This window comes from Silurus aristotelis (genome assembly GCF_946808225.1).
Source record: "Silurus aristotelis genome assembly, chromosome: 9".
In the NCBI taxonomy this organism is placed as follows: Eukaryota; Metazoa; Chordata; class Actinopteri; order Siluriformes; family Siluridae; genus Silurus; species Silurus aristotelis.
This window is the reverse complement of record NC_139582.1, coordinates 22794924-22806097: the sequence shown is the minus strand read 5'-3', so window position 1 is coordinate 22806097 and position 11174 is coordinate 22794924. Positions and strand designations below refer to the sequence as shown.

Here is an 11174-nt window from a genome sequence, read left to right as displayed (position 1 = left end):
AGTCAATGCCACTGTCTCTAAACTATACAACATCGCAGGTCTCACCACAGTCATATAAACTTTCCCTTTCACTCTTGCAGATACCATTCTATCACAAATCACTCCTGCCACTCTTCTCCACCCACTCCACCCTGCCTGCACTCTTTTCTTTACTTCTCTAACACACTATCCATTACTTTGCACATTTTTCCCCAGGTACCTGAACTACTTCACCTTCTCCAACTGTTCTCACCTTCTCCAACTGCACCCCTCCCTCTCATTCACACACATGCACTCTGTCTTACTCCCCTTCTCCTCAGCGTGTACCTCCAGCTCTCCAGGCTCTTCTTAACCTGCTCTCTACTCTCTCCACAAATCACAAAATCATCTGCAAACATCATAGTCTATGGAGCCATCACCACTGCAAACAGGAAAGGGGGCACAAAGCCGATCCTTGATGCAGTCCAACCTCCACCTTGAACCAGTCTGTCGTTCCTACTGCACACTTCACTGCTGTCACACTGTCCTCATACATGTCCTGAACCACCCTCACATACTTCTCTGACACACCTGTCTTCCTCATACAATACCAGAACTCCTCTCTTGGCATCCTGTCATACGCTTTCTCTAAATTCACAAACAAACAATGCAAGTCCTTCTGACCTTCTCTATACTTCTCCATTAACATTCTCTAAGCAACTAAGGTGTCTGTGGTGCTCTTCTTCGGCATGAAGCCAAACTGTTGCTCACAGATGGTCACCTCTTCTCTCAGCCTGGCTTCCACATGGCTTTTCCATATCTTCATGGTGTGACTGATCAACTTACTTTCCCCTGTAGTTACTGCAGGTCTGCACATCTCCCTTATTCTTCAAGATCGGTACCAGCACACTCCTTCTCCATTCCTCAGGCATTCTCTCACCCTTTCAAAATCTTGTTGAACAACCTGGTTAAAAACTCCCCTGCCATCTCTCCTAAACATCTCCCTGCTTCTACCGGTATGTCATCTTTTCCAACTGACTTTCCACTCTTCATCCTCCTAATCACTGCTCTCACGTCCTCCTTACTAATCCTATCCACTTCCTGCTTTACCATCTCCACACTATCCAACCTTCTCTCTTATTTTCCTCGTTCATCAGCTGCTTAAAATACCCCCTCCATCTTCTCAACACACTCTCCTCACTAATTAACACATTTCCATGTCCATCCTTTATTGCTTTAACTTGCAGCACATCCTTCCCAGCCCGGTCCCTCTGCCTGGCCAATCGGTCTAAATCCTTTTCTCCTTCCTTAGTGTCCAACTTCATACAGCTCCTCATATGTCTTTTCCTTGGCCCTCTTCACCTGCTGTCACATCTCCTTGTACTCCTGCCTACTTTTTTCACTCAGTCGATCCCATTCTGTTTTGCCAACTTCTTTCTCTGTATCCTCTCCTGCACGTCCTCGTTCTGCCACCATGTCTCTTTGTCTTCCTTTCTGTTTGCAGATGTCACACAAAGTACCTTTCTAGCTGTTTCCTTTATCACTTCTGCAGTAGTTACCCAACACATCCACCTTTCTACTCTTCATCATATCAGCTACCTCTCTCCCTTTACCAGTCATAGTACCAACATTTAAAGTGCCCACCCTATCCTCCACTTTTCTATACTTCTCCTTTCCCTGCTGTCTCTGTAGACGTCTTCCTCCTCTCCTTCTCCTCCTTCAGCAACCATGAGCCCAGTTTCCACCAGTACCCTGTTGGCTAATGATACCTTTGGCGGTCGTTGGTAACCCGGGCCTGATGATTTGAATTGAATTGAATAGAGATTCCCTTCCCTAAAGACAAATAATTTTTTTCCTTAAGTTGACCAAAATCAAAACACTAAGGACTTTCTTGATGACTCCATCTCTATTAAGAACAATTTACATTTAGGTATACAATTTGCACATTTTTGCTTGTGTATATAATATGTACCGTGCAAAATGTAAAAGTCACCACATATTTATACAATATGGTTTTGTTTGTGTAAGAACAGTACATCTTTTAAATATAATTTATAAAGCTAGATCACAGCTGTAAAACAAATGATGGGTAGATTTTGTGAAGTATTTTACTGTACCTCTTTAACTTTGTTCAACAAACGAAAATTTATATAGATTTAACCATGCCTCTTTCCACTAAATATCAGCAATCTGCACATTCCAAAAACATTTCATTCTAGAGGATTTTATGTTTGAATTAAAAAATTAACCTAATATTTTTATTATTACAGGAATGAGAAAATAGACTAATACAATTAATTAATAGGTAACTTTTCATAAAGTGTATAAATCCATTTGGAAAAGTTTTTACAACTTTCTAAAACTCCAACAAAATGGATATATTATTGAAAAAGGTCTGCTTTTATTAAAGAGATCAATGAAAATGTATAGGTTATTTCAAACCAATTACACAAAAATAAATACTTATTCCTAGAGACAATTGTTCCAAAGCATTTTGTGTGGAGAGAAATTATGATAAAAGCAAAGTTTTAAAACCGTGATTAAATCCACAATAATATATTTTAACTTGTGTAGTGTAAACTTTAAGCTGAAGGCACCCACGTTACTGACTATGGAGGCCTCACAACAGATACCTTTGACCCTGTCAACACGTAATATGATGGCTGAAATCTGATTAGAAACTCAAACGTAGACAGACACTCCTAGATGCAGCACACACAAGAAAAACACTATGAAATTAGGAGAATAAACTAAAGGGAATGATTTAATACACATTTATGAACAAAAATATTGTAAAACATAGCGGAAAAGGCCTTGCTGGCCCTGACAGCCCACTGCTGTTCTTAACCATCTTACTGCTGATGTGTGCTGTTAGGCTACTGGAGTTAATTTTTTCACTGTTGGAGTGGTTTACAAAGCCTATTTCAGATTTGCAAAAAATTTATTTTATTTTTAATTATCTATATATGTATTTAATCATTGTTTGTCCAGCTAAGTGCATTTTTTAGTTTCTATGAAATACTGCACTCAAGAGAGCCTCAAGGACTGCATAATTTTGAATGAATGTTCTGTTGTGTACTGTTGTGTACACTTTCTTAAAAAAATGAGGTTTTTTTTTGTCTTGGGCATAGGGATATTTTGTCTGCCACAATTTTACCTGTTGTTTTATGAATTGCAATTTAGCTTTGTGTATACGAGGATCCTCTATAATAAATTGGGGCAAGAGTCTTGAGTCATTATGCCATGGCTAGAGAAGTTTGCCGGTTGTTAATATTCTAGTGTGCTTTTAGATTTTACATTATTCCTCTAAATACTTAATAGCATTTTCAACCTCCTTTACACAGTCTTTCTGATTAAAGAGCAAAAAGGGTGTAAGCGAGACTTCATGACAAGGAAGAAAAAAGTTTGCAACTCACCACATCTTTCTGGTTTGTCATCCTTAGATCAATCGATGTCTTTTTCTGAACATTCCCTTGTTTCCAGAAGAGGCACAACCATAGCTATAACCTCTTCTTGCTCCCCTGCCATGACTACCACCACAAACTATTCCCTGGCCTGCATTTAAATCTCAGATTTTCTCATGCCATCTGCACCATACTGAGCATGGTTTTGTGAGCCATCGCTTCTCTCTGCGTAGTGAACTTTGTCCTCTTGTCTCACAGAAGTTTCCTACCACACATGGCATGCTGTTAAATAAGATGCAGCTTTTTAGTGTCCTAGCTATATACTTATTTACCTTGGGTGATATTTCAGGTTTTAGGCCTTTAAGGAAGCTGTTTCTGAAATGAGCTTTGTATGGCGTAACCACTTCATCCGCCACATTGTCAGGTCGCTCAGTTTCACAGTGTACATCATAGGCCGCTGTGAGTCATTGAAATTCTGTAAAACAGTCTTATAAACCAGCTGTTTGCACATCCTGATTTTCATGTCCTGTCTCACTGGGAATCCATTCACTTATGCATCTCTGAGATTTTGGACAACTCGTTCCAAAACAAGGTCATGTAACATTTTGCAATCTCCACACAAAGCTTTCCTCTCATCAAAACATTGCAGTTTATGTAACCCAGTTTTTGTTGCCCTGACTTCTGCCTCAGATTTTCACATTTTCTATGCAATCCAATCTATAGTCATTTCATTCCCCTTTCTTCTGTTTCCTTTGTCTCAGATTGAAATTACCTCCCTCTGGAAACCACACTCAGGTAACCAAATTTCTAATTTAAAAACTAATGATTCACCCTTAGCCTTTCTCTTGAACAATGCATTTGGTGTTGTTTTAAAACTTATTTTTTTCTGTTGCTATTACTTTCAGCCTAATTTAGATCCGAATTCCTCATTTAATCTGTGTATCTTTTATCTATTTGAAGCTGCAAGTGTCTGCACTCTTGATTCTGGCAGATTGCTTCTTGAACATACACTTCTTGAAGATGCGCAATCAAGAGAAATGCTATGAAATTCAGGGAATAGACTAATGAGAATAATTTACTACATATTCAAGGTCAAAATATATTAAAGTAAGTGATTCTGATAGTGTTTTGGCCAGCGGAGAAGGCCTTGCTGGCCCTGACAGCCCACCACCGATCTTAACAATCTTACTCCTGACATGTGGTCCAGAGAAAAACTCAGAGAAAGTGTAAACAATTTGCTCAGCCATATGCAGCAGCCAGGGTTTTGATACTACAGTGGAAACCACTTATCTCGCCCTTGGTTAACTCGCCAACCCTATTAAGTCGACATTTCTGAAGTGGAACTGCCAAATTCTCTCTTTGTCTTAGCATTTTTTAATCGGTTATGTCGATTTTTTTAATGTCGCCGAACCCTAATATCTCGAGCACAAGGGGGGCAAATTTTCCACTTAACGTCAGATATGTCAGGAATCCCCCTGCCACGCCCGCTTTGGTGACAGCATTCCCCGAAGCACCCTGCTTCTCCCGTGCGGGCGAGCTCGTCGCACTCATGCTAATCACACACACACCTGACTCTCATTCACTCACTCATCCCATCTCCTATTTAAGCCCCTCACTTCCACACACACGCGGTCCATTATTGTTTGTGCGGTCTGTGTAATCGCGTATACGTATCTTGCTACGTACCCTTCTTCTCGGACTCTGCATTCTCTCAACGGCCCCTCGGATTCCCCTGATCCTGCTGTTCTCCATGTTCACGCTGTCTGCACCACGTTTATCCGTTGCTGCCCAGCGCTGCGCTTTCCATAGCGCGGATCCGTGGATTCTCTACATAAACTGTCTCTGCTTTCACAGAACTTGGTGGACCGCGCTCTCGGAGTGCAGCACTTGATATTACTGCTTCTCTACAAGTATTGGTGGATTATCTCCTGAGTATTCTCAATAAACTTTGTTTGCGTTTACTTCGGCTTCCACCTCCTTATCCGCATTACAGTTTATCTCGAGCCGCATGACCAATCAAACAAATCGCGGCAACGTTGTTCTGTAAAAAAACCTTCAAAAACATGTGCATGTACATTCTCATTTAATAACGCATCATGTAAATAAAGAAATTTCAAGCATGTTAATATATTGGCGCCATATTGGTTTTCGTTTATCTTGATCATCGGTTATCTCTACGCTTTTTGGCAACCCCTAGGCCGGCGACATAACTGGGTTCCACTGTAGTATGTTGTCTTTTTTCAAATTAATTAATTTATTTTATTTTATTTGCATAGTGCCTTTAAGTTTGTTTCTTGAAAAACATGATTTTCTCAGAGAACATAATCAAGAACAGATTAATATACTAACCAAGTAATACCTATAATATTTGTTTAGTCTATTGTTGATATATTTTAATAATATGATGGTCAATACTGTGTGTGCAATATTTATTACGTACAAGCAAATTACACATCAGACATTTGAACTTCTGCTATTTTCATTGATTTCAGTTGTATGGCTACTGAGGGCTATTAGTTTAGGTTAACAGCTTTAGTTATATTTCTTTAATCATAAATCATAAGTACAACAGTCGATTCCATCTTTGTAGGCACTAGGGTTGTAACGGTACACATATTTTTGGGTACAGAGCTTTGTGTTCAGTACACGTGTTCCTTCAGGAACGGATTAAGTGGGGGACCGCAAGTTTGTTTAGTCTCCTCCTTGCATTTTGAGTGCTTTTATTATCATTATTATTATTATTATTATTATTGTGTTGTTATTATTAAACTTGAAAACATTGACACGACAATGCCAGGGGTATAAAAAGAAAACCTTCGTACGGGAAATAAGATTTGTTTTGCGCATGTATGAAAACGCTAAAGAATCCATGATGTTAGTGTTAGCCGCCTAACCAGGGATTATGATATCTAAACTGTTTTACTGTAACACATTGTAGAAGAGAGGAAACATTTAGTTACATATAATTCACTCACCCAGCGGTGTTCATAGGCTCTTGGCTTTGTTCTGCCAATTCGGTTTTTTACCACTGCAGTTAGGACAAGGAGCTCCGGAGATCACAACACTTGGTTTATTGAACATCGGGAGGTGAAACTCATATATTCGCCACAGTGGATTAAACATTGCATGTTGTCTCTCTCGCACTTTACACTTTCACAACTTCAGCGCAGACGGTTCTTTTCTGCGTTTCCAAATCATGGGGCACTGTTCTTGTCAGGAAACCACCTGCCACGCCTCCCCTCTGCACTCAGCACACTCGCAGTGCCTCGCCTTCATACTAATTACCTTCACCTGTCTCCGATCTACACCCTACCTTTATAAGGCCCACTGTTCTCACTCACTTACTGTCCGATCTACAGTTCATTCTGGCGATCATCCCTGTTCCACCAGTGTTTTGGTGTATGCCTGTCTTCCGGTGCATGCTTCGACCTAGTTTCTGTCTGTCTCCCAACGCTAATAAATGTACTGTCTGTATTTTGGTTGCTGACTCTAGATCTTAGCGTGACAGTTCTAGAGGTATTATCTTCAGATCTTATTTAAATTTGTACTACATTATTTATAACCTTAAATTTCACTCACTACATATAAATAAATGGGTTTCTACCGATGCAAATATGTTAAAAACGATGCAGTGCAAAACAAATGGCAACTTGTATCCGATATTATTTATTAAAAACATATTATTTTAATCGATGCATCACATCGTTAACTTTTACGCTGACGCACCATGTGAATTGGTGATTCTTAGCATTCCTAGTTGACGTGTTTTACCATATAAAACTGCCTAAACGATGGTTTAATAGTATTTTAGCATCAAGTGTGAAATAGGAAATCCACCACCATGATGACAATGATGGCACCACCTCCTCATCACCAAGTTTGTGCAAATCAGATAAGCCTCAACTAGTAGACAAACAGAAGAAAAGAAAGAAGGCTGCACCCCATTTTCATTGACATAACATCAGAGGTAAATAGCTTTCCTACATTGTTCATTAGAAGAAATTGAAAACCCTCCTGCATAATTCAAATCGCATGTATGGGAGCATTTTCTTACTGTAATTTTTGTATAACAGAAAGTTGATTGGCTGTTAAATGTTGGTTTTATTTGTAGTTGTAATACAGTGAATTACATTTAAACCAGCGAAGAAAAGAACTACAACACCAAGAAAACTAACAAACAAAAACAAAAATGGGAGCATTTTAATGAGCATTAGAGGTAGGGTTACATGTGCATAAACAAATAAAGACCTGTTTAAATTTAAGATTTTTTAAGATGTTACATTTTATTTTTACATTTTAGACTTTTTAAGACCTCATGCTCACCCTAAGTAAAGGTGACGTTTTCTCAAAAGGTCAATAACTAGTCATTTACAAAATAATTTATCCGTCATTAATTACTGCCTAATTTCTGATTACTTTTTGGTTTTGTTTCCTTTAATGTGGCAGTCATGTTTAATGTCCCTGTGAGGTGAAAGCATGATATCAGTGAAAAAAAAAAGCCTTGAGATTGAGAGTTAGATCAGGAAAAGAAGGCATGATGGAGGTTAATGGCTGTGATGAGCTTCTGCAGACTTATTGTTGTATCCATCATTTGTTTGCACTAAATAGACAAAGAAATGTGATGTAAGCAAAGACCAAGTATAGATTTACTAAAATACAATGAAAAATACTACTATTCAAACCTCTTTACCTGATCTGGCCCACAAATCTATACGTGTGAAAATAGTATGATTTTTAATAAAAGGTTTTTGCTACTGAGTGTATAAAACCTTTGCAAAAAAAACACTCCAGACAGAAGAATTATCTTTATTCAGCATTTAATGTCTCAGCTAATAAATTGCAAATATTTACCCAGGTGTGTTGTATGGGGAACTGTGTGCCTTATCCTTTTGATGTTCTCAACCTTGTCTGCTTTGGTGATCTGTTTTGAAACAACACCAATCTCAGTGCCCAGAAGCTGCAATGTGACTATTGCAGATGGTCACACTGAATACCCAACATGTTTGGTGGTTGGAATGTGCAAAAAAAATACCTAATAAGCCTTATATCAGAACACTGCAACAGAGACAATTGGTCAATTAAATTTGTAGGAGAACTTTTATTACATTTTGTGGATTAAAACACTGAAAGGACAAGAACTAATTATTGCATACTTTTTTTGTATTAAGCTCCAAACCTAGCGCTTGGAACATAGAATCTTAGAAACATAATAAAAAAAAAATTAATTGTATTACTTATTTTTGTTAATTAATAAAGCTTAAAAGGAAGGTGGTGAATGGAAAACTGTATATTTAGGCTTGCTCTACTTCCTCCTCAAGCTCTCCTTCATCTTCAGCACTTGCTTCCTGGTACTGCTGGTACTCTGACACCAGGTCATTCATGTTGCTCTCAGCCTCACAGAACTCCATCTCATCCATACCCTCAGCTGTGTACCAGTGCATGAAAGCCTTGCGTCTGAACATGGATGAAAACTGCTCAGAGATTCGCTTGAACAGCTCCTGAATAGCGGTGCTGTTCCCGATGAAGGTGCCGGACATTTTTAAGGCCACGGGGTGGAATGTCGCACACGGCTGTCTTTAATTGTTGGGGATCCATTCGACAAAGTAGGTGTTGTTCTTGTTCTGCATGTTGAGCATCTGCTCATCCACCTGGACATGCGGCCACGAAAAATGGCAGCCACCGTGAGATAGCGGCCATGACGTGGGTCGCAAACGGCCATCATGTTCTTGGCATCAAACATCTACTGGGATATTTCAGCCACAGTGAGAGCACGGTACTGCTGGCTCCCCCTGCTGGTCAGAGGGGCAAAACCAGGTATAAAGAAGTGCAGACAAGGGAAGGGCACCATGTTGACAGCCAGTTTACGCAGGTCAGCATTGAGCTGCCCAGGGAACCTCAGACATGTTGTGACCCCACTCATGGTGGCACAGACCAAGTGGTTGAGGTCACCATATGTTGGTGTCGTGAGCTTTAGGGTGCGGAAACAGATGCCATACAGGGCTTCATTGTCAATGCAGAATGTCTCGTCTGTGTTTTCTACCAGCTGATGGACAGACAGGGTGGCATTGTAAGGCTCCACCACTGTATCTGAGACTTTGGATGAGGGGACAATGCTGAAGGTATTCATAATGCGGTCCGGGTACTCCTCTCGGATTTTGCTGATAAGCAGCAGAGTGCCCATGCCGGACCCAGTACCTCCACCCAGGGAGTGAGCGAGCTGAAAGCCCTGCAGGCAGTCGCAGTTCTCAGCCTCCCTACGCACCACATCCAAGACAGAGTCCAACAACTCAGCACCTTCTGTGTAGTAGCCCTTGGCCCAGTTATTACCAGCACCAGTCTTACCTGTGGAAAGGAAACAGTGACTATCATGCAAACACTGTTACAGCTGACAGGAAACAGCAGACAAATCTCAATGCACACTGTCAGAATAAACCCAAAATTCACTGCAAGAGAGACCATCAGATTTACTAGTTTGCCTCTATACATTATAGAAAAAGAAACTGTATGAACCATTAGAATGGTATGTAATAATTACCAAAAACAAAGTTGTCAGGCCTGAAAATTTGTCTGAACGGTCCAGATCTCAAAGAGTCCATGGTACCTGGCTCCAAATCCACCAACACAGCACGGGGGACATATTTACCACCTGTCAAATTGAAAGGTAAATAAATAGATTTGTTAATCCCAAAGAGAAACTGAAATGTTACAGTAGCCAGTTCACAGACATACAACAAAGTACAAGCAATACGGTATAGAATAAAATTTTAGATTTTAATTAAAATATCCGAATCAGAATACAAAGAGAGTGAGAAAGACATAAAAATATATAAATATATAAACATAAATAAACATTAAATAAATACAAAAAATACACAGGAACTAATGCAACAGGCTGCCATTAGTGCAGCACTATCTTGAGATCAATAAATAAAGTAAAAAAAAAAAAAATGTATACCAACAGTGAAAAGAAATAAACTCACTTGTAGCTTCATTGTAGTAGACATTAATTCTCTCTAGCTGAAGGTCGCTGTCGCCATGGTAACTGCCTGTTGGGTCAATCCCATGTTCTTCACTAATTACTTCCCAGAACTGAAGGCCGAAAAAAAAAAAAAAAAGACACTATAGCTTTTTTAAAAACGCGTTATAATTTTTTTTCTTCCTAGCGTGTTATAAAAAAATACGTTGCTATTGAAACTTGAAACTACTCCTGTCAGTTCCAGCAACAAATGTCGTCGTTAAACCTAATTAAAGCCTATTTCTACAGTCTGGTGGAATCACCGAAACATACGTAGCACGCGTGTTTACGTCATAGGCCAGAAGATTTACAGTGTTGGTGGATACTTATGTCTGATGTTGTTAGAAAAGTTTTATGGAATTCTTTTTTAATTGATACAAATATTTTTAATAAAAAGTGAAAAACTCACCTGTAACTTCATTGTAGTAGATTTTAATGTTCATGTCTTTATCTTACACTCCCCCACACCCCCCAAACACACGCGCGCGCGCGCGCGCACTCGCGCGCGCACACACACACACACACACACACACACACACACACACACAGCTGTTAAGAACTGAGACAGACATAAAACGAGCTGTCTGCCTCTTTTTCCCACGTTGCTACTAACGCACCACTTACACTTTACACCCAGACTACTACTATTTATTATTAGTATTATTAGTAAGCAGTTATGAGTATAACTTCTGCAATATTTCATTATTTTTGATAATCCTGTTTGCACTCCTCTGTTTGCACCAAGTCCCACTGCACATGTATTTCATTGTACAAAGTCATATTACATTTTATTGCTT

General features: G+C 39.4%; 1 pseudogene across 1 annotated transcript; it reads right to left on the bottom strand.

Moving 5' to 3' along the window:
• Positions 1-8653: 8653 nt before the first annotated feature.
• Positions 8654-10460, bottom strand: LOC310731278 (tubulin beta-4B chain-like; annotated as a pseudogene). Its single transcript, XR_014538409.1, has 3 exons — positions 10343-10460; positions 9898-10008; positions 8654-9704 (listed from the first exon to the last, which is right to left on the bottom strand). The product of XR_014538409.1 is annotated as a tubulin beta-4B chain-like (transcript).
• Between the last annotated feature and the right edge of the window lie 714 nt (positions 10461-11174).